Here is a 20593-nt window from a genome sequence, read left to right as displayed (position 1 = left end):
GAAATTTTTAAGACCCTAAATTCACTCAAAGTATAGGGGCCTTTATGTTTAAGACTCTAAATTATTCTTTTACTTTTAATCTTTAACCTGGGATCTCTCCCATTGGTTGAAATCCCAATATTTCTGCTCCACTGTTTCCCCCCAGTCACTGGAAAACATTAAAGATTTTCATGGCTACTGCAGGGTCAGCAGGGAAACGAGTCACGGACTAGATCCGTTTTTGTCATCTACAGTCAGGCGAAGAAAGATCACTTCCAACTGGGAGCGTTCGGTGCCAGCAGCAAGAAATAAGAGGACAATGAGACCCCTGAAGTCTCCAAATAACTGGCCTGGCATTCGAAAGCCTGGAATGCTCAGTACAAAGCTACCCACAACTGCTATCCTCTGCCTTCTAGCTTTCCTCTATTTACACAACCTGGCAAGAAACTCGCTTTTTTTGTGAAAATTATGATGCTTTTGAGAAAAGATAAGACAAACATGGAGAAAACACATTAATGGAATCAGGTTTATTAAAAAAAAAAAAAAAAAGAATAGGTGTGTCTGTTGAGCTTCATTACATGGAAGAGAAAAATGAGGCCCAGAGGTAGGATGTCTTTCTCAAACTCATACAGTGACAGAATAGAGGCTCGGTATTATTTATTCCTTTGCAGTCCGGTAGCATTTTCACATTATGACAGTGATTATGATATGAATGGGAAGGCAGCTAGAGCTACATTCCAAAGATGAGGAACTTTAATCCTGGCTGAACCTCAGACAAGTCACTTCACCACTAAATCCTTCATTTCCACTCTGTTAAAATGGGGATGATGCTCACTAACGTACTGGCTTGTTTTCTAAAATGACACCATATATGGGGATGTACAACAGACTACAGAACAGAAACATCCAAGGTGATCCATCCACCAGCATTCTTCCAGCGGCACCAGCAAGACAATCTATTGTCTCATACAACAGTAAGTCCCAAAGGTGGCGAGGGCTGCAGGAGTGGTAAAATCAAGGCTCTTGCTCCAATTGTCTGTGATTCTCTTGGCTCCTCACTCCTTCATGGTCAGCTCATCTTCAGGTTATCTTCCTTTAAAACTGCAAAGGAGAGAATACCTCTCTTCCAATTCTGGAATAAAAATCCTTCCTTTCAGTCTGATTGGGCCAGAAAATAATTTGGACTTCCATCTTCTTTAGTAGTTAAGCTCCCTTAAGAGCACCTCAACGAGGGGTGCCTGGGTGGCTCAGTCGTTAAGCGTCTGCCTTTGGCTCAGGGCGTGATCCCAGGGTTCTGGGCATCAGGCTCCCTGCTCTGCTGGGAGCCTGCTCCTTCCTCTCCCACTCCCCCTGCTTGTGTTCCCTCTCTTGCTGTGTCTCTCTATCTGTCAAATAAATAAATAGAATCTTTTAAAAAAAAAAAGAGAGCACCTCAACGAGCACAGTGTTAGGAGAACTCAAGGGCTAGTACAACGGCACTGAGTATCAGCAAGCAGAGCCCAGGCCAGCGGAGTCTGTGTTCTTCAAAATGCACGGGGTCTTGTCAGTATCTAGTGGAGTCCATTTTCCCTATAAACATCCATGAATTGCTTAATACAATGTACTTCTCTGAGACACTCAAAAGTGATCACGTGTATCTTATCTGTGGGTTTCAGTTTGTGCATCCTTCTTCAAAAATCCATGAAACTCTCTACTTTGAGTTTCACTAAATCCATTTCTCTCTCATTTCAGCCTGAACATTGCAATCCAGCTCCACAGGTAGCAAATTGAAATGTTTAGTGGCCCACTGCAGACAGATTGAATCTGAAAAGAATACGGCAATAGGAAGAAGCAAGGCATCAATATCATATAGTAACGCTCTTGCCAACGACAGTGACGATGTAGGTGAATGATTGAGCATTTGTTAAACTTCTCCCATTGTGAATGTAACCTATTATTTTCCTGGTTGTGCAATGAAATGCCTCAATCACCAAAAGAACAAGTCGGTAAAAAATGATACGGCTTATTTTCTACTGCTGTTGTCTACGGGGATGGCGTGGCATCCACTGGACTCCACTTGACCAATAGTGTGCTTAATGTATCCCTGTCTGGCGTTCATTCTGCAAAATGTTTCATAGGCTGGTGGTGACGCCTTTTCCTTTTCTTTCTTCTCCTTCTCCTCCTTTGATTTTTGTTGTTGCTAAAAACCTGACAGGGCTGAATTTTAAGGCTAACATGACATGGTTACCTGATTTAGGATTACTTATAAAAAAGAAAATAAAAAACACGTGGTAATAGCATCAAAGTAAAACAAAGAAAACAGAAATGAGGAGCAGCTGCCCTGAAATATGCTTCTTTGACTGCCCAGTAAAAATAGTTGAGGTTAGACAACAGGTCTCATATAGTAGCATTTCATACCTGCAACTAGTGATCTATATCCCAACTGGTTTCCTCGTCCAAATCATCTCAGCACTGAGAAATCCCCATAGACAATATGAGCCACAGCAGCTGCACTGACCCAGGGGTGTGAGCGAGAGGGGAGTCACAGGCGGGCCCCTAGGAGATCAGACGCAGAGGAGATGAGCATCTTCCCAAGGTCGACTCCAACCTGAGACAGGAGCTTCAACCTCACCTATGTGGTTTCTGCTGCGCTTCCTCCCAAGTGCTATGAACTGAATGCTATGTCCCCCTAAACGTATGTTGAAGTCCCAATGTGATGGTACTTGGAAGTGGGGACCTTAGGAAGTAATTAGGTCATGAAGGTTGAGCCTTCATGAATGAGATGAGTGCCATCAGGAGTCATGAGAGAGATGACCTCTCTAGGCCATGTGAAGATACAGCAAGAGAGTGGGCGCCTGCAGATCAGGAAACAGGTCCTCACCAGACACAGACCTGCTGGCGCCTTGATCTTGGGACTTCCAGCCTCCAGAACTGTCAGATGCAAATTGCTGTTGTCTGACACCCAGTCTATGGTATTTTCATTACAGCAGCTTCAACAGACTAAAATACTACACATTGTGTCCTCGATGCCCGACTGCTACTCCATGCATTGTTTTATTAAATTCATAAGGTCTCCTGTGGCTGATACAAATTTGTCAGCATTCATAGGCGAGGTACTGGGAATCGAAAAGTAAATGTTCTTGTTCACCTGCCATTTGATGCTAAGAAATCAATGGTGACCAATTTAAGTGTAGCATGATGAGATGTCTGTAACAGTAACAACAATCATACTTACGGTCCCTAATACCTGCAGCATTTACCATGGGCAAAGTAGGTACTGGTCTAAGTGCTTCACTCACGCAAATCCTATCAAGTAAGTTCGACTGCTAAACCCATTTTACAGATGAGGAAACAGAGACAGAGAGAACTTCGTCATCTGCCCAAGGTTCCACAGCTAGGAAGAGAGTGGCACCAAGGCCATTGAGCTACAGAGCCACAGCTCTTCACCACGACACTAGGATCTCACACTGCCCTGAAAAGGGAATAGAAAACCAATGATGGGGCGCCTGGGTGGTTCAGTCAGTTAAGGGCCTGCCTTCAGCTCAGATCATGATCCCAGGGTCCTGGGATTATAAACCCCTGGGATTAAGCTCCCGCTGAGCAGGAAGCCTGCTTCTCCCTCTCCCACTCCCTCTGCTGGTGCTCCCTCTCTCGCTGTGTCTCTCTCTGTCTAATAAATATACAAAATCTAAAAAGAAAAAAGAAAAGAAAAGAAAACCAATGATGGTAGTGATGACTCCATCAAAGGAAATCTTAAAAATAATGCTAAGTGCACCGAGCCAATGAAGAATGTCCTCCCCCAGCTCCTAGTCTGGGATTTGGCCTAACACAGACTAAATATGATTCTTCCCCCTCCCTGGGGCCACGTGTAATCAAAACCTTAATCTGATGAGAAACAGGAGGACTATACGAACCACTTGGCAGGTGCCAACTCTAACCTGCTAGGGCAGAGCCCAGCGACAAGCTGCTGCTGACCATCAGTTTGCAAAAGGTTTCACTGGAGCTGATTAGGATGTGGGAAACTGTCTTGCCTCTTTTTTTTAATCTTTTTTTTTTTTTCCTCTTGATGTCACCTCCCGCCTTCGATTCCTTCAGAAAATCTATATATTTCTCTAGCACCCCCACCAAAGTCAACCTTGGCAGACAGAGCCTGATTATAATTGGCTGTCCTTTGCTATTACACAGACTACACTATTAAAGAGGCAACTGCTTACCAGAATCGCATTTTGAAGATAGCGCCCATTAAGAATCTTCCTGTTGTTTCTGAGGGGAAGCAGTCATTTGCGCTACCAAATCAGACTACACATATCACATGTAATTTCTTTTGAAGAACATAGCTAAGCCCAATACTACAAAATGACTGCTTTGAAAAAAAAGCAAGTGAGTGATGAGCAAACCTAGAGGTTCTAACATTATTAAAGGCTGACATTTGGAAAAGTATTCTCATAAAGGGAGTGACCTGGGAGACGGTATAGTAGTGGAACTATGGGGTAAAGAGGCCACACAGAACAAGGTTTAATTACCATTCCTGGTGCTTACTGGCTGTGTAATATTGAGCAACTTACTGACACTCATTTTTTTCATCTTTAAATTGGAAATACGACAATGCCAGAGGTTGCCGTAGCGCATTTGAGAGGATATCAAGTACCCAGCACAGTGCCTGCCATGAAATAGAAACTTCTCTCCCACCAGAATTCAAGCTCCATGATGGCAGACATTCTTTCTTTGTTCTCCAGAACAGAACAAATGCTCAGTATTTCAGGAATAAATGAAGCAACACACTGGCTGCCTTTCTCCTAGAAACAATGTCAATTAAAGTCAGATCCTCTTTTTCAGTGATGCAGAAATTCTTTTATTAGGACTCAGTAAGTTACCTAATCCTTTCAATCAATATGAACCAGAATATTTGTTCTTTCCCAAACTCAACATCAACAACACAATTAGAGTTTGTGATTACACATGCCTCAAACTCATCATTCATTTCAGTTTGCAAGTCACTTATGAAGAATTCCTTTTCCTATAATGACCACATATTCTTTTTTGTTTTCTTTTTCCTACAATTCTTATAAATCAGGAGATTCTGCTGCATTCTAATAGGAGAACTAGGGGGTCTCTAAGTCAGAAGCAGGATTTACCTTGGTGGACAGCTGGGTGGCCTTGTCCCCAAACTTCTCTGAGTCTGAGGGTTTTTATTAGGTTCTATCTTGAGGATTTCAAAAAAGCACTTTATAAATAACATGAACTATAAAGCGCCATGAAAAATTCAAGTATCGTTTTTATTATTCCATTATCTAAGTAATTGTCCATTGTCACTTAAGATAACCAGAATTTCAGATTTTCAAAATTTCAAATCCTTGTATCTGTCAGAAACAAAAATGGTAACATATTTTTCAGAAATAAGCATTTGAGGGGCGCCTGGGTGGCTCAGTCATTAAATGTCTGCCTTCGGCTCAGGGCCTGATACCAGGGTCCTGGGATGGAGCCCCGCATCGGGCTCCCTGCTCTGCTGGGAGCCTGCTTCTCTCTCTCCCAATCCCCCTGCTTGTGTTCCCTCTCTCACTGGCTGTCTCTCTCTCTGTCAAATAAATAAAATCTTAAAAAAAAAAAAAAAAAAGAAAGAAAGAAGCATTTGAGAGGTGAGAAAAAAAATTACAAATTTCTATAATCTACTTTGTTTTTTAAAAAGATTTTATTTATTTATTTATTTGCCAGAGAGAGAGAGAGAGTAGGAGAGCACAAGCAGTGGGAGTGGCAGACAGAGGGAAAGGGAGAAGCAGGCTCACCACTAGAGCAGGTAGCCCAACATGGGGCTGGATCCCAGGGTCCTGGGATCGCGACCTGAGCCGAAGGCAGACACTTAACCAACTGAGCCACCCAGGTGTCCCTTCTATAATCTACTTTAAAATAGGAAAGTGTAAATCAAATTAATTGATATTTTATTGTCAACTTTATTTTTCTCTGTTTCTATTTAACAATTTTTTGGGGGGTCGTTTTATTACCTAATCACTGGTGTAAGTTGATTTCTATCATTTTACCAGCAAAGGCTTCAATGTAAATCCTTCAAAGCAACTGATAATTAATTATACGCTAAATGAGTCTAGCCTTCGATTTTACTTTGGTTTAAAAAAAAAAAAACAAAACATGTAGGTAAAGGCCAGTGGGTATGTACACATAAAGTAGTGTAAGAACACACTTGAGATATGAAAGCAGTCCCTCTGTGATGGACTCAGTGTTTGTGTCCCACCAGAATTCACATGATGACGCTCTAACCTCCAGGGGATGGTATTTGGAGGGGGGGGGTCTTAGGGTGGTAATTAAGTTTAGAGAAGGTCATGGGGGTGGAGCCTCCTGATGGAATTAGGGCTCTTTTAAGAAGAGGAAGAGACATCAATGCTTCCTCTCTCCACCCTGTGAGGACAAGATGAGAAGGTGGCCATCTGTAAACCAAGAAAAGGGAACTCACCAGAACCTGAGTGTGCTGGCACCCTGGTGACCTTGGACTACCAGCCTCCACAAGGGTGAGAAATAAATTTGTTGCTTAAGCAGCCCTTTCTAGGGACAAGGCCACCCCCTTCATATCCATATTAATTGGGGCTGAGCTACAGCAGGTGCACAAACTGCCAGGTGCAATCTCTTTTGAGAAGCAAATTACTCAAGTAAAGGCACCTCCCCTCCGAGCAGCTCCGGTCCCTGCCCTCCACAATAGGGATGCTAATGAGAGCTTCCCATCTCTGCAGGCCGCTGGCAGCTAGGAGGCTGGCAGGCTTTTCTTCCTCAACCTGAGAAGGAAATCTGCAAGGAATGGAAATTTCTGTGGTCCTTATCCCTATTTTGAATTTGAAAAATGTGGCTTCTATCAGCAAACAAAGAAAAATAATTCAGGCAGCTCTTTGGCAGATAGTCTTTGTGTCCACATATATTTAGAAAGCTCTCTTTTCTTTCCTTTTTTTTTTTTTTCCTACTCTGTGGTCGTTTTTTTTTTTTTAACTTTCTATAGTAAAGAAGCAGTGATTACTGCAGAAGCTGTTAAAGGATCTCTTGATTTCATCCTCATTTCATTATTCTCGAAATCCCCATCCTCCTTGCAGCTCACGCTGGGTGGACACACTGAGGATAAACACCCAGCCCCGTGCTGTCCGTACAGGAGCCACAAGCCACATGCAGCTGTTAAACACTTCCAATGTGGCTTGTCCAAACTGAGATGTGCTCCAAGTATAAAATACATATTGGGTTTCTAAGATTTAATATGAAAATCAGAATGTAAACTATCTTATCATTTCTGTATTATTTACAAGCTGAAATTGTGGAAAATTAATACCATGAAATCTCATTTAGAAAGGAGGCCGGCAGGGGATGCACTCACGCCCTACCATTCATCAATTGCAGACCCAACAGGAAGAGAAGCGCCTTAGGCAAAGACACTTCTTTACTATCTCAGCAGGAAGAAGAAGGGCTTTCCTTTGCCCTAGCAACAGCTTAGCCAATGAGAGATAGGCACAACTCCGAGGAAAAAACAACTGTACTTGGAACTCCCAGTTTACTCCAATAAATACTTCTTTATTTTTTAAAGATTTTATTTATTTATTTGACAGAGAGACAGACAGCTAGCGAGAGAGGGAACACAGGCAGGGGGAGTGGGAGAGGAAGGAGCAGGCTCCCAGCAAAGCAGGGAGCCCGATGAGGGGCTCGAAGGCCCTGAGCCGAAGGCAGACGCTTAACGACTGAGCCACCCAGGAGCCCCTTTTCTTTATTTTTTTTTTAAATGTGACTCATAAATGTCTTTGGGAGAGTGCTGATCTATACATTTATTAGTCAATCAAAAGTTATGTCCAGTGTTGACTTAGGAGTTTGTACATGTGTATAAATATAAATACAAATACACATATGTCTGTCTGTCACCACTGCAGTAGGCATTTGTAAACTGATACACCAAATTTGTAAATTCTTGCAAAGGAGAAGGAAGGTACCATGCTGGAAACAATTTAACTAGATGTGTTCATCATAATAATTTAATAATATTGAGGCAAATGGAACTAAGAAAATAAAAAGGTATACACGTGTAATTTTTCACACACACGAACCTGCATGCTTACATACACATGGTGATCAGACAAGTGACACTTTAAACTAGTTGGGAGGGAAATTAGCGGAAAGGCCAAGTGAATACTACACTTTTATCTTAAAAAAAGCTTTCATCATTTCTAAAACTATAAATGCAGCGGAACTTCTGGCTAAATGCTGTCTCATAGAAAATATAATACACAAATCACATGTGTAATTGGCAGAGCAAAGCCCCAGTGGAAGCAAGCTCTTTAAGAGTACCTAAAACAATTTGATTGTTAGCTTTTGATCTGGTTGATCTTGTTTAATTGTGTTAATATTCAATTTCATTAAAATCTTTAAGGTAATATGCTTCAACTCAACTCCAAATCAGATTATCCCATTACAGACCACAAATTATGCAATCCTATTATATTCTGCACAGATCTTTTTGAAGGTGTGTAAGAGCTATCTGAATAATGGAAAATTTCTGAAGTCTAGGACTACATTTTAATTTTAATTACTCAGAAAAATTCAACTTGGAAAATTACCACCTTCTAGGTGTTTTTTAACCTTTGGTGGAATACCACTTGCAAGTTTTAGATACTGGTTATTTTCACTGATATACATCTCCACATTTGTATTCTCAAATCTCCTGCTTATCTGGTCCTTTCTGTTTTGTTCACCAGGTAAGAATATGCTATAAGATAACTGCTATTTTTAATAAACATATATAATGTAAACATCCCAGTAGCAGTCTTTCCAAAATACTTGCCTATGGATGTAAGACATTTGCCTCAGAGCTGCTGCCACTGTTAAAAATATTCTACTTCAGGAAATGCCTTAAAAAAAATTAAATGATGACATATCTTTGTCTAGTAAAGATTTTTTGGACCATAAATCATTTAAACCTCAGTCTAATGCATGAAGAAGTAAACAAATTGGGTACTTTCATCTCATGTTACAAAAATATGTGTACATACATTCACAAAAAATACATGTAAGTATATATAAAAATATATAGTAATATATAAAGTAATTGTACTTAATTCTTGGGTCCTTAAATTTGCTCTAAGGTAATTCCAAAGGAAGATTAAAAAAAAAATGTTTGGAAGGGAAGGAAAAATAAAGTAAGATAAAAACAGGGAGGCAAACCATAAGACTCGTAACTATAGGAAACAAACTGAGGGTTGTTGGAGGGGAGGTAGGAGGGGATGGGGTAATGGGGTGATGGGCATTAAGGAGGGCACTTGATATAATGAGCACTGGGTATCATATGCAACTGATGAATCACTGAATTCTACCCCTGAAACTAATAATATACTATATGTTAATTATACTGAATTTAAATAAAAAAATTAAAAATAAAATAAAAAAGAGGCAGAGGAAAAAACTGGAGCATTGGTGGAATTTTTTATATCAAAAAAATATTTAATGGTGAGCCTGGGTAGCTCAGTCAGTTAAGCATCTGCCTTTGGCTAAGGTCATGATATCGGGGTCCTGGGATCCAGCCCTACCTCAGGATTCCCTGATCAGCAGGGACTCTGCTTCCTTCTCCCTCAGCCCCTTCTTGTGCTCTCTTTCTTGCTCACTCTCTAAATAAATAATATCTTTAAAAATAAATAAATACATATTTTTACGGATAAAATTCAATTAGATGATCAAATCTGTAATATTCAGTAAAAAATTTAAAAAATCAGTCCTTCTATATTTCCAACATGTCAACTAAAAAATCAGTTGCAGAGACATGTTTACTCTACTTTCTTCTACATTCCTAGCTTAGAATCCTAGAATTATAGTCCACTTCCTTTTATGTAAATGTAGAGAGAAAGCTGTCCAAAGTCATCAAGGTAGAAAATGGAGTCTCCTGTCAGGTGGTTATGCCTCTTCCACACTAATCCACAGCTGGAGCTCCCCCTTCTTTTTAAATTCAAATAGGCCTGGTATTCTCATTCTCAAATTCACAATGTTTATTTTGTGTGGATTTTTTCTCCAGACTACATTTAACCAAATTAAGTTACTTAGTCCCTTGAGGAAACTATAAGAACTCAATTGTCCCTCTACCATCATGAATTCCACATAGTGATGGCAGTAATATTCCCTTATACTGAGTATCCTGGACACTAATGGGTTCTTTCTTTTTACGACCAGCGCTGTGGCTTCTCTCCCCAAATCCACAATCTCTATTAGCTTGCAGAGGTTTCCTTCTGAAATTACAACTACCTCTAACTGCCCTCTTATAATTAAACTTAAATTCATATTAAGCCTAGGATTTGAATTTGATCAAGTTAAATTTTCTGAAAACAGATACTATTAAGGTAGTATTTAATAGCAGAGAAGGGCTCTGTTTTTTTTCCCTTTATTAACTAACAAACTATAACAGAGAGTGGTCCCTGCAATGTTCCTTGGACCACATTAGATAACTAAGCCTCTGTATAAAAAACAATTACCAAGCCAACCTACTTCAGGCAACAAAATGTACACTGAGTAAAATAAATGACTGTGGATTGTCCATTGTTACTTGTTATAATACTATCTGACATACACCCTTTGACTACGACCTATTAGCAAACCAACAGACTACAGGCTCAAAATCACAAATTCCAAGGTTGAGTATTTGACCATGCGTCTCCCCAGATGACCCCTTTATTAATGAATAAATGGAAACAATTTCCTGCACTTTTGGAATTTGTCAAAACTCACAGAGTACATCAGAGACAAATCCAGGAAAAGAGTCCACAACCAGTATCTTTCAATTTCTTTTGTTCACACACAAAGTCAAGATGACTTCGATATAAAGAACTTGAATCAACATCATACAGAATTCATTTAGTACAGCTTCTCTAAATTGTATCTTTTGAAGAAAAAAAAATTGTCTCTCCAGACAAGAGTAAATTTAAAGAGGGGGTTAACACATAACTTTGGAAAATACAGCCTGCTCTATCAATCTTTCTGGCACTCTGTACTTCAGCACATTATAGTTCAGAAAAGTCCTGGAGTGAAAAAAATCTATTATATTTTATTTAACCAAGGGCTTACCACCCCCCGCCCCCGCCCTGCTAAATGCTATCTTTTCCCTTACTGGCCAAGACTCTAGTTACATTTCCTGGGGCATGAGTGTCTCATGGAACATAGTTTGGCAAATGCTGGCTTATTGAGAAGTATATAGGATTGAAAGACAAATGAACATAGTGTCAGACTAAATTTAAGGAATCTTCTGAATGACTGTAGCAAGCTTTTTAGCTATTCTGGACCTCAGTTTTCCTAAAAATAAGAGTCTTAATATAGATCCCACAACCAATAATGCAAAATCAATTGCTCTAGTACATTTTCCCACTGCAGCGGCAAATAATAAACTTTACTCAGTAAGCCAAAATCAAACATTTAGAGAATATGCAACGTTTTAGACTCTGCTGGAGCTCCTAGAGATGGCCCTTGCGAGAAGGAGCTCACAGTAGTAAAGAAGACACACTCTCGGATAAATCACTACAGAAAATGATTCAGCCTATTCATTGATTCAGCATAACAAGGGTCTGGCTAACCAAACTCTACAGAGGAGTGGAACTGAGGGGTGATCATCAATTTGCTCGAGGGGTAAGGTGAAGGACATCCCAAACACACAGAAGAGTTTAAGAATATGAAACTTTCAACAGTCTAAGTAAATGTAAACATATCCCTTTGTAAATACAGTTCACACTAGTCTCTTTAAAGTGTGTTGTAATTTCATACTTGCAAACATTTATATCATATCAGTGCAGTTCTAAAAACGCGAATGTTGATACTAATTAATAGTAACAGTACTTTTCAAAAGCTACCTCGAGGTTAGTGTGTAGTTTTTTTTTTTAAAGATTTTATTTATTCATTTGACACAGAGAGACAGCCAGCGAGAGAGGGAACACAAGCAGGGGGAGTGGGAGAGGAAGAAGCAGGCTCCCAGCAGAGAAGCCTGATGTGGGGCTTGATCCCAGAACTCCGGGATCACGCCCTGAGCTGAAGGCAGACGCTTAATGACTGAGCCACCCAGGCGCCCCAGTGCATAGTTTTATAAGAAATAATATATGCATGCCATCAAAATGGTAAAGCACATGCCTACTCTTATTGACTAATTTATTATCAGGACCCTACTTATTTATTTTTTGGTAAAGATTTTATTTATTTATATGACAGAGAGTGAGAGAGAGCACACGCAAGCAGGGGGAGAAGCAGGGCAGGCAGAGGGAGAGGGAGAAGCAGGCTCCCCACTGAGCAGGGAGCCCAATGTGGGGCTCAATCCCAGGTCCCTGGGATCATGATTGGAGCCGAAGACAGATGCTTAACTGACTGAGTCACCCAGGTGCCCCTATAAGGACTCTATTTTTAATTTCCATATTACAGACACATGACAACAATATATAAATTTACCATCAGCCTCCAAACTTTAAAGTTCTATGCAAAATCTAAATGAATGGCCTCAAAAACCACTGAGAGTGAAAAATAATAGGCAACGTACTTTACAGAAATAAAAAACCAGACATGAGATCCTGGTATGGACTAGCATGCCCGCTAAATGTTGGTAGCTATTTCTATAAGTTTAAGAGATATAGAATCTACAGGGCTAAAAAATAAAGTGGTACAATATCCTCATGCATCTTCTTTAAGCTTAATAGTCTCAACTCAAAAATGAAATCACTACTTAAAACTATATACAACAAATAAAAAAAAAATAGCCGAAGGCTTTTTTTTTTTTCATGGAAAGGCATCGATTGCGGGGGGGAGATGATAGGGGAATAAAATCGAAGGCCACAAATATAAAATCCATTTAATCTTTTTTTCCTCATGGAGCATTTGAGCTTTTTTAAATGAAGCACCAACTTATTTGTGGGTTTTTGGTTTTTTTGTGTTTTTTGTTGTTGTTGTAGATCTTAAAACTGAACACAAATCCAGTTAGCACAGGACGCTTTTAAAACAGCTGATTTCCATTTTACACCACGGCTGGGTATATTAGGGGAAAAGAATGTGGGCTCCTGAGTTACACAGCTCTGAGTTTTCAACCATACTGTAGCACTGATTACATGTGTGACCTTGTGTAAGATTTTTTATGTTTTATGGGAAAAAAATGTCGTATGGGAAAAAATGTCATATGGAACTAAAATGTCTTATAGAAAACAATGAGAGTAATAGTATTTACTTCACAGAAGAACTGTAACAGTTAAATAAAATTATGTGTTAAAGTGCCTTCCTCTTCCTTAAGCATTAAAATAAGCCATCATCTCCCCATTTTTCTTCCAGTTCACTTTTTTTTTTAAGATTTATTTATTCATTTACTTGAGAGAGAGAGCGAGAGAGAGAGCATGTGCGTGCACACAAGCAGGGAGAGGAGCAGAGGGAAAGGGACAGGGAGACTCCCCAGTGAGCATGGAGCCTGGCATGGGGCCCAATCTCAGGACCCTGAGATCATGACCTGGGCTGAAATCAAGAGCTGGAGTCTTTTTTTTTTAAGATTTTATTTATTAAGACATAGACACAGTGAGAGAGGGAACACAAGCAGGACGAGTGGGAGAGGGAGAATCAAGCTGCCCCCTGAGTAGGGAGCCTGATGAGGGGGTCTATCCCAAGACCCCGGGATTATGACCTGAGCCAAAGGCAGATGCTTAAGGACTAAGCCACCCAGGCACCCCAAGAGTAGGTACTCTTAACTGACGGGGCCACCCAGGTGTCCCTTCCAGTCTGCTTCTCTGAATGAGAACAAAGATAAACAAAAACACAAGCAAAGACAATGACAAAAGATAAGGAAGAAGTCTAGTAAAGACCAAGTCTTTATCATTCAGCCCTAAGGGCACATTAGAACTGCCACTGGGAGCTTTCAGATTCTAGCCTCCCAGGTCCCAGGCTCTCACCTGTAGCATCAGAATGAGGAGGGATGCGGCCCAGAAACGTGGCCTGTTCTTAATGTTCCCTAGGTACTAATCCAGACCAATGCTGAGTACAAATTTCCCAAAGCAGTAAACACACACAGTTGGTGCTTAATAAATCTCTATTAAATGGATACATTGCATGCGACTGATTGACACAGCCATTTGTGGTATCATTTAAAAAGGAAAAAAGAATCCAGTAAGAATGCTCTGGGTGGGCATGGGACACTGAAAAGACTTCCTGCCTTCAGGGTCTAAAAAGGGAGGCTGACATGTAAACAAATAAAATTGTGACAAATATAATAGAAACACAGTAAAAAGGAGAGGGGGGATTAATGTGCTGTTCAAAAGCAGTTAATTTCAAGAACTCAGTACATTATGTCACTTCGGTGTCAACTACAACAACAATAAAAAACCCAAGAGATTATGAAGAAAAAAAGACCAAAATTTAAGGGGGACTATCAATTTGTTCTACATTTACAATGTCATGCTTTAAATGCTCCATGATCAGTACCACATCTTGTTTTTTAATGTCTCGAGAAATAGTTCAAATAACCTCTGAAACGTGGAGAATACACCAACCAGGTTTACAGGTTAATCTTCATATAAGACAATATTATTTCAAGCAATCCTTACTACTGCCACATTTCAGTATAATAAATGAAATAAATGAAATAAATGAAAAGTCCTTTGGCTTTTATTTTAACAGGATTCGATGCATGCAAACATAGCTCTTCAGATAAGCATAATTCAGATACTTCTAGAATTGCCCGTCAAACTTGTAAAATGTGGAGACACTTAATGGACGTCATTGATACTGATAACTAGAAAAGTTACTGTCATTATCAGTTTAACTACTACCAACAAAGACTTAAGCTGTTAATAGGTTGGTTTTGAACCACCCATTAAATAATATCGGAAAGAAGCTCAACTCTTGCCAGTAAAATGTTGACTCTTACTACCCACAAACTATACTTTCTTATCTAAAAACAAACAAAAAGAAAATATATCTTCAACTGCTTCTCTCCCAAATACTATCGAAGCAGAGACAAGCAAGCTAGGTGTGGTGAAGACACAACTCTATTCCTTCTGGTTGCAAGGAGAGAAGTGAAAATAATATTCAAAAAAATTTTTTTTAGGATTTTATTTATTTATTTGAGAGAGAGAGAGAGAGAGAGAGAGAGAGACCAAGACAGAACATGAGCTAGGGGTGGGGAGAGGGAGAAGCAGATTCTCAACTGAGCCACCCAGGCACCCCTAATATTCAAATTCTTGAAGTAAGCCATGTTCTCACCTTCTGAGCATTTACAGTGGTCCTCAAAATTGAACACATATCAGTATCACCTGTAAGGATTTGCAAAAATGCAAATTGGAGGGCCTGACCTTCAGTGTTTCTGATGTCACAGGTCTGGGTGGGACTGAGAGTTTGCATTTCTAACAACTTCCGGGGAATGAGATGGTACTGGGGCAGCGGTCACCCTGTGAGAACCACTTACCTTTTCTTTTCAGCCTTGAACAACCCAACATGATCTGGCCACACCCACTGAAACTTTCCTCAACAATAATCTCTTCTCTAAAGCCTTCCCTGAAACCCTATCTGTGCTTTCCTATCCTGATTCTTCCTTCTTCTAATAAAAAAAAAAAAAAAAAAAAAAAAAAAAAAAAACCCAAAAAACAAACAAAAAACCACTTTTCTTATAGCCCTTCTCTTTTAGGGGTTACTGAGACAGAGTTCAGTGTGACTTTCTTTACAGACACAGCATTACACACATTTTTTACCGATTTCAATGCACGTGACTGTGAAGACAGTATCACACTGCCTGGGTTTGAATCACGGCTCCGTGACTTCCTGTGTGATGAGGGCCACGTTACTTCAAGTCTCTGAACCTCAATTTCCCCCTCCAAAACAACAAAGACTTCAACGGGGTTGGTTGTGCAAAGTAAAAATAGTGCATGTGAAGTGGTTAGCACGTCGTCTGACACGTGACAAATGCTTAACAAATGTGATTAATTCATTGATGATATTATTAAGAAATACTGATACTAAGAAGAGAGGGATGATAAGTTGCTGCTGGAAAACCCTTGAAGAAAAGAGGATCTTTAGAGCTTCCTTTTGCTCTTCCCACACAACCCCTCATCCTCCCACACTCCTCTCTCTCTTCTCAGCACTGGGAGCAGCTCTCCCGCCATAGCCCCTCATCCCCTGAAAATGTCCACTTGTGCAAAGTTCATCTCCTCCCCCTTGTTGGTCAGGAGCACCTCTCAGCTGAGCCCATCGCTGTCGGCAGCGGTGCTGAAACCACCAGAGACACTGGCAGATCAAACCAGAGCCATTTCAAGGGACACCGACACAGCAGCCAAGTTCATCGGGACTGGGGCTGCCATGGTTAGGGGCAACTGGCTCTGGGGCTGGAATTGGGACTGAGTTTGGGAGTCTCATCATTGGTGATGCCAGCAACCCCTCTCTGAAGCAATGGTTTTTCTCCTACACCATTCTGGGCTTTGCCCTCCCAAGGGCCATGGGGCTCTTTTGCCTGACGGTGGCCTTTCTCACCCTCTTCGCCATGTGACAGAGCCATGTCCACTTCCCACAGGTCTTCCTCCCTTGTCTCATCTGCCCTGTACGTTCCTTTTAGTGTATCTCCCTACTCAGCCCTGGCAAAGTGGTTGGCTCAGGGTTTGACAGAAGGAAGACAAATACTGTGTTAGTAAGAAGAAGAAAAAAAGAGGATCTTTATAAAGTTCTGCTATGAGATGAATTTTAAAAAGTGATTTTTTTTTTTCCTCTTAAGAAAATTGGGAGTGGGGCGCCTGGGTGGCTCAGTGGTTAAGCGTCTGCCTTTGGCTCAGGGTGTGATCCCGGGGTCCTGGCATTGAGCCCCACATCGGGCTCCTCCACTGGGAGCCTGCTTCTTCCTCTCCCACTCCCCCTGCTTGTGTTCCCTCTCCCACTGGCTGTCTCTTTCTCTCTGTCAAATAAATAAATAAAATCTTAAAAAAAAGAAAAAAAGAAAATTGGGAGTAAAAGTCTTTATTACTTCACAGCTCTCAGGACTGGACTGGTGTGTGAAGACTGGGCCACGGGACTGCTCAGTGTCCCTGACTTTATTGGGCTAGATTTAAGAGATGGGAGAGCTGCTGGGTGAACACTCCAGAAGGAAGCTTCAAATGGTCAGGGAAAGGATTTTCAGCATGGTCACAAACATTCACTCCACCCTGAGAATTATTTACCAAGATATGGCTGGAAGTGTGGGCTATTTTACTTGGAGATCAAAACAAAGTTTCATGACTGGATTTCTTAACTATTTGACCTATACAGCAATAAATGTGGAGATGAGAAGGACTAGATTGCATATGGGAGAAACTATAAAGATGGATAGTAATAAACAGCAATATAATAAGAACAGTAATAAAGAGTATTATGACAAAAATATGTAAGGAAAGAGGTCATTTCAATAATTTCAGACTGTACACAGAATATTGCAAATGTCTGCCTGGTAGAGGAGATACCATGGTTTAATTCCAAAAGAACTGGCATCCTTTAGTTTCTCAAGTACTCGGAGTGTAATATAAATGTCAAAACTTTCACCCAGGAACCAATGAACCATCTCCTGACAAAGAAAAATGGGCCTGAACCAGGAGGCTATGTCTTCTGAAATGTTTAAAATGACAGACAAGCTAAATTACATTTGAAGGTTTTATTTTTCTAAGGCAGACAAATGACATTTTTACTAATACTGAACGATAATTTACTTGTTTAAAAAAATATATTGAGGCCATGTTCTTCCAGTTTCAGAGCTTCCCATACCACTTATAACAGAGAACACTAATGACTAATAAAATTGGGCACCATTTCTTTTCTTATCCATCCCAAAGGAGCAGTAATCATCACTATACTCTCATTTCAAATGTAAAGTAAAATCACTAATCCACTGGGACTCCAAGTAGAAAGCTGCAAGGTATTGTTTTATTGCTGTCACTCTTTTCAAGACATATTTTCATCTTGTGGAAGACTTCATTTTAGTTAATTAAAGGTTATGTTGATCAAAGGAAAAATGCATATAGAAATATACACCATATAATGCCTATTCTATATATTGTGTGCCTACACACAGAATTCTATTTTCAGCTGGCTTCCCAAGAAGGCCAGCTCTTTCAGAGTTAATCATGCTAATAAAATTTACTACCTTCTTCTTGGCTTTGGTGAAGATCCCTATAAAATTACACGATGACCTCAGGACATTTCTATTTGCATTATGGGGTGTCTCCATCATGATTCTAACTCTGAGTTCAATGGCATGTATAGTGATGCTAAATAGTTCTACTCTAGACCAACTATGTTAAGAGTGCTTCAAGGCAAATATGTCCTCTAAGCTTACTTTTAAAAATAAGTTTTACATATGTCTGTACATACACACAGTTCCTAGATTCATACACTAGTATGATAAGATTTAATACAAATATTTATGTGAAATAAATACCCTTATCCAATAGGTTTTTTTTTTCTTTAAGTCACATTTTCTGGCAACTGATTAATAACCAGGCAAGCTAAAATAATGCACAACTGCTTGAACTTAATTTAAGGCCAGACTGAAGAATTTAACTAGCCTGGAGGAAAGTTAGTACTTGTATTAACAATCAGGTCATGAGGTGTGGGGAACAAAGGTGTTAAGAGGCACTAGACAGGGACAAATGTCATCACAGAAATTTAGAATTAAAATACATGAAACAGGTAAGGATATTACAGAAAGCCAAACATTCAACTTAGTACCATTAACTTAGTACCAAATATTAACCTTAGTACAATTGTTTGCCTACAGATTTATCAAAACTGTGGTAGCCCTGTCAAGTGTCAGTTTGTGCTAGCTGGTTAGATGGAAACCATACTCTGCTGACTGTACATAGCTGGGCGTACAGAGGAGACCAAGTAACTGCCACTATCACTGAGTACACCTACTCCACATATGGTCTCCGTTGATGGGGTCAGCCCAGAGACCTAGTTTTACAGCATGACTGCATCCTCCCAAGCTGGAGCTGAGGGGACCAAGGGTAGGCGTCTTACCCAATGGCAGCCAGTGAAAGGCTGGCTAGAAGCCAAGATCATATTCTTACTCCTAGAAAGCTAAAAACTAAAATGGGGTAAAGAAAAAAGCAAATGAAGCATCATGGTGTGTAAGTCCAATTTTTAAAAGATCCCAAACTGTGAGAGCATAAAACTGTAAGGAGGGCAAAGTGTGAAAGTTAGCTGGGTCATTTTCTGGAAGATGAGGATTTGTGGGCCAGTTATCATTCACATTGTTTTCTCCTTCTCGGCTTTGTAATGTCTGCTACCATTGCTGTGATTCTCTTGCATTTTTCTTAACTCCCAAGTACATCACATACACGCCATAACACTTCCAATAATCTGAACGAGTCTCTATTTGCAAAGAAACGATCCAACTAAAAGACTGAGCAAAAGTTTTGCCAAGGGATTTGAAAATCAAGTTAAATCTGCAAGTAAGCTGTCATCTCCATAACCCATTCTTCTCCATTTGACCAAACTTCCATCAGAGAGAAGAATAAAAATGGCTGTAATGGCCTCACAACCACCATTCTTAACAATTTAATAATTCGAAACTACTTCATTACCCACTTGTCTTTCTCTGGTCTCTCCTCCCCACCCCATACACCCTTTCAAGGACTTCATTTATGGTTGACAAATCACAGTGATTGCCAGGTGTTTGAGAAATGAAAAAGTCATCTTCATCAAAATGGGGCACGGTATTTGTAATTACAGATAGTCAGAAGAGCAGAAAAATTTTAAGAATATAAAGATTTTTCACTGGTATCATTAATGATATAAAAGTTCAAATTCCACCTTGTTCATTATCAAACAACATATTCCATTCATAAACAATTCCTAGACTTCAGCTATAAGGTTCTATATCTCCTATTTTACTTCCTCCTCTCCACCCACTTCATCAACCCTTCCCTTGCCAAGGTTCAAAATAATCTCCCAGTCAGGTAGAAGTGATTTCATGCCAGACCTGCTTTTATCTTTCTCCTATATGTATAACTATTCACTCAACCCAAGAGGTAAATAGGATTCACTTAATCTCTATCCTCCAAATCTTTTCAGACTACGTATATCTTTCCTTCAAGGAGAAGCCATACAGCTTCCTATTCACCCTATTAACTGAATCTTCCTATTTCTGTTCAAAATTGGATTATAAAATACTCAGACACACACGTAAGCACAAAGAATAATGAGTACTCATGCAGCTACTACCCGGTTAAGAAAAACAAAAACGAAAACAAAAACATTGGAGTTAAAGTCTGGAGTGTAGTCCTCTCCAGTCAGATTCTTTTTCCCTATACTGACTTCAATGTTTATCATTTTGAACTAGGGGTCTTTATCTTTTATACATGTATGGACTACTAAAGAATACACAGAGATACATTACAGTTTCTCATATTTTTAAACTTTACATAAATGCCATCATACTATATTGTTCTTCAAACATGAAATTGATTCATGTTGAGGTCCACAGTTCCTGTTCAATTATTTTTTACTGCTGGATAGTCTGGGTAGCTTTTCATTGTTGTAACATATCACAATGTATTTTTCAATCCTTCTCTCGATTAACAGAACATTTCCAGCTTTTAACTATACTTAGCAATGCAGGTTGTACTGCATTGCTAAGTCATCTATCTTTTTTTCTCTC

The 20593-nt window shown here is 39.8% G+C and overlaps 1 protein-coding gene and 1 pseudogene across 1 annotated transcript in view; one reads left to right on the top strand and one right to left on the bottom strand.

Moving 5' to 3' along the window:
* Positions 1-20593, bottom strand: part of EXOC4 (exocyst complex component 4) — a 722726-nt gene that overhangs the window by 316494 nt on the left and 385639 nt on the right. The window lies entirely within an intron of this gene.
* On the top strand, positions 16075-16459 carry LOC123001676 (ATP synthase F(0) complex subunit C2, mitochondrial-like; annotated as a pseudogene).

This window comes from Ursus arctos, unplaced genomic scaffold (genome assembly GCF_023065955.2).
Source record: "Ursus arctos isolate Adak ecotype North America unplaced genomic scaffold, UrsArc2.0 scaffold_3, whole genome shotgun sequence".
Lineage (NCBI taxonomy): Eukaryota > Metazoa > Chordata > Mammalia > Carnivora > Ursidae > Ursus > Ursus arctos.
Note: the sequence above shows the minus strand (reverse complement) of the source record. Positions and strands in the feature narration are given on the sequence as shown.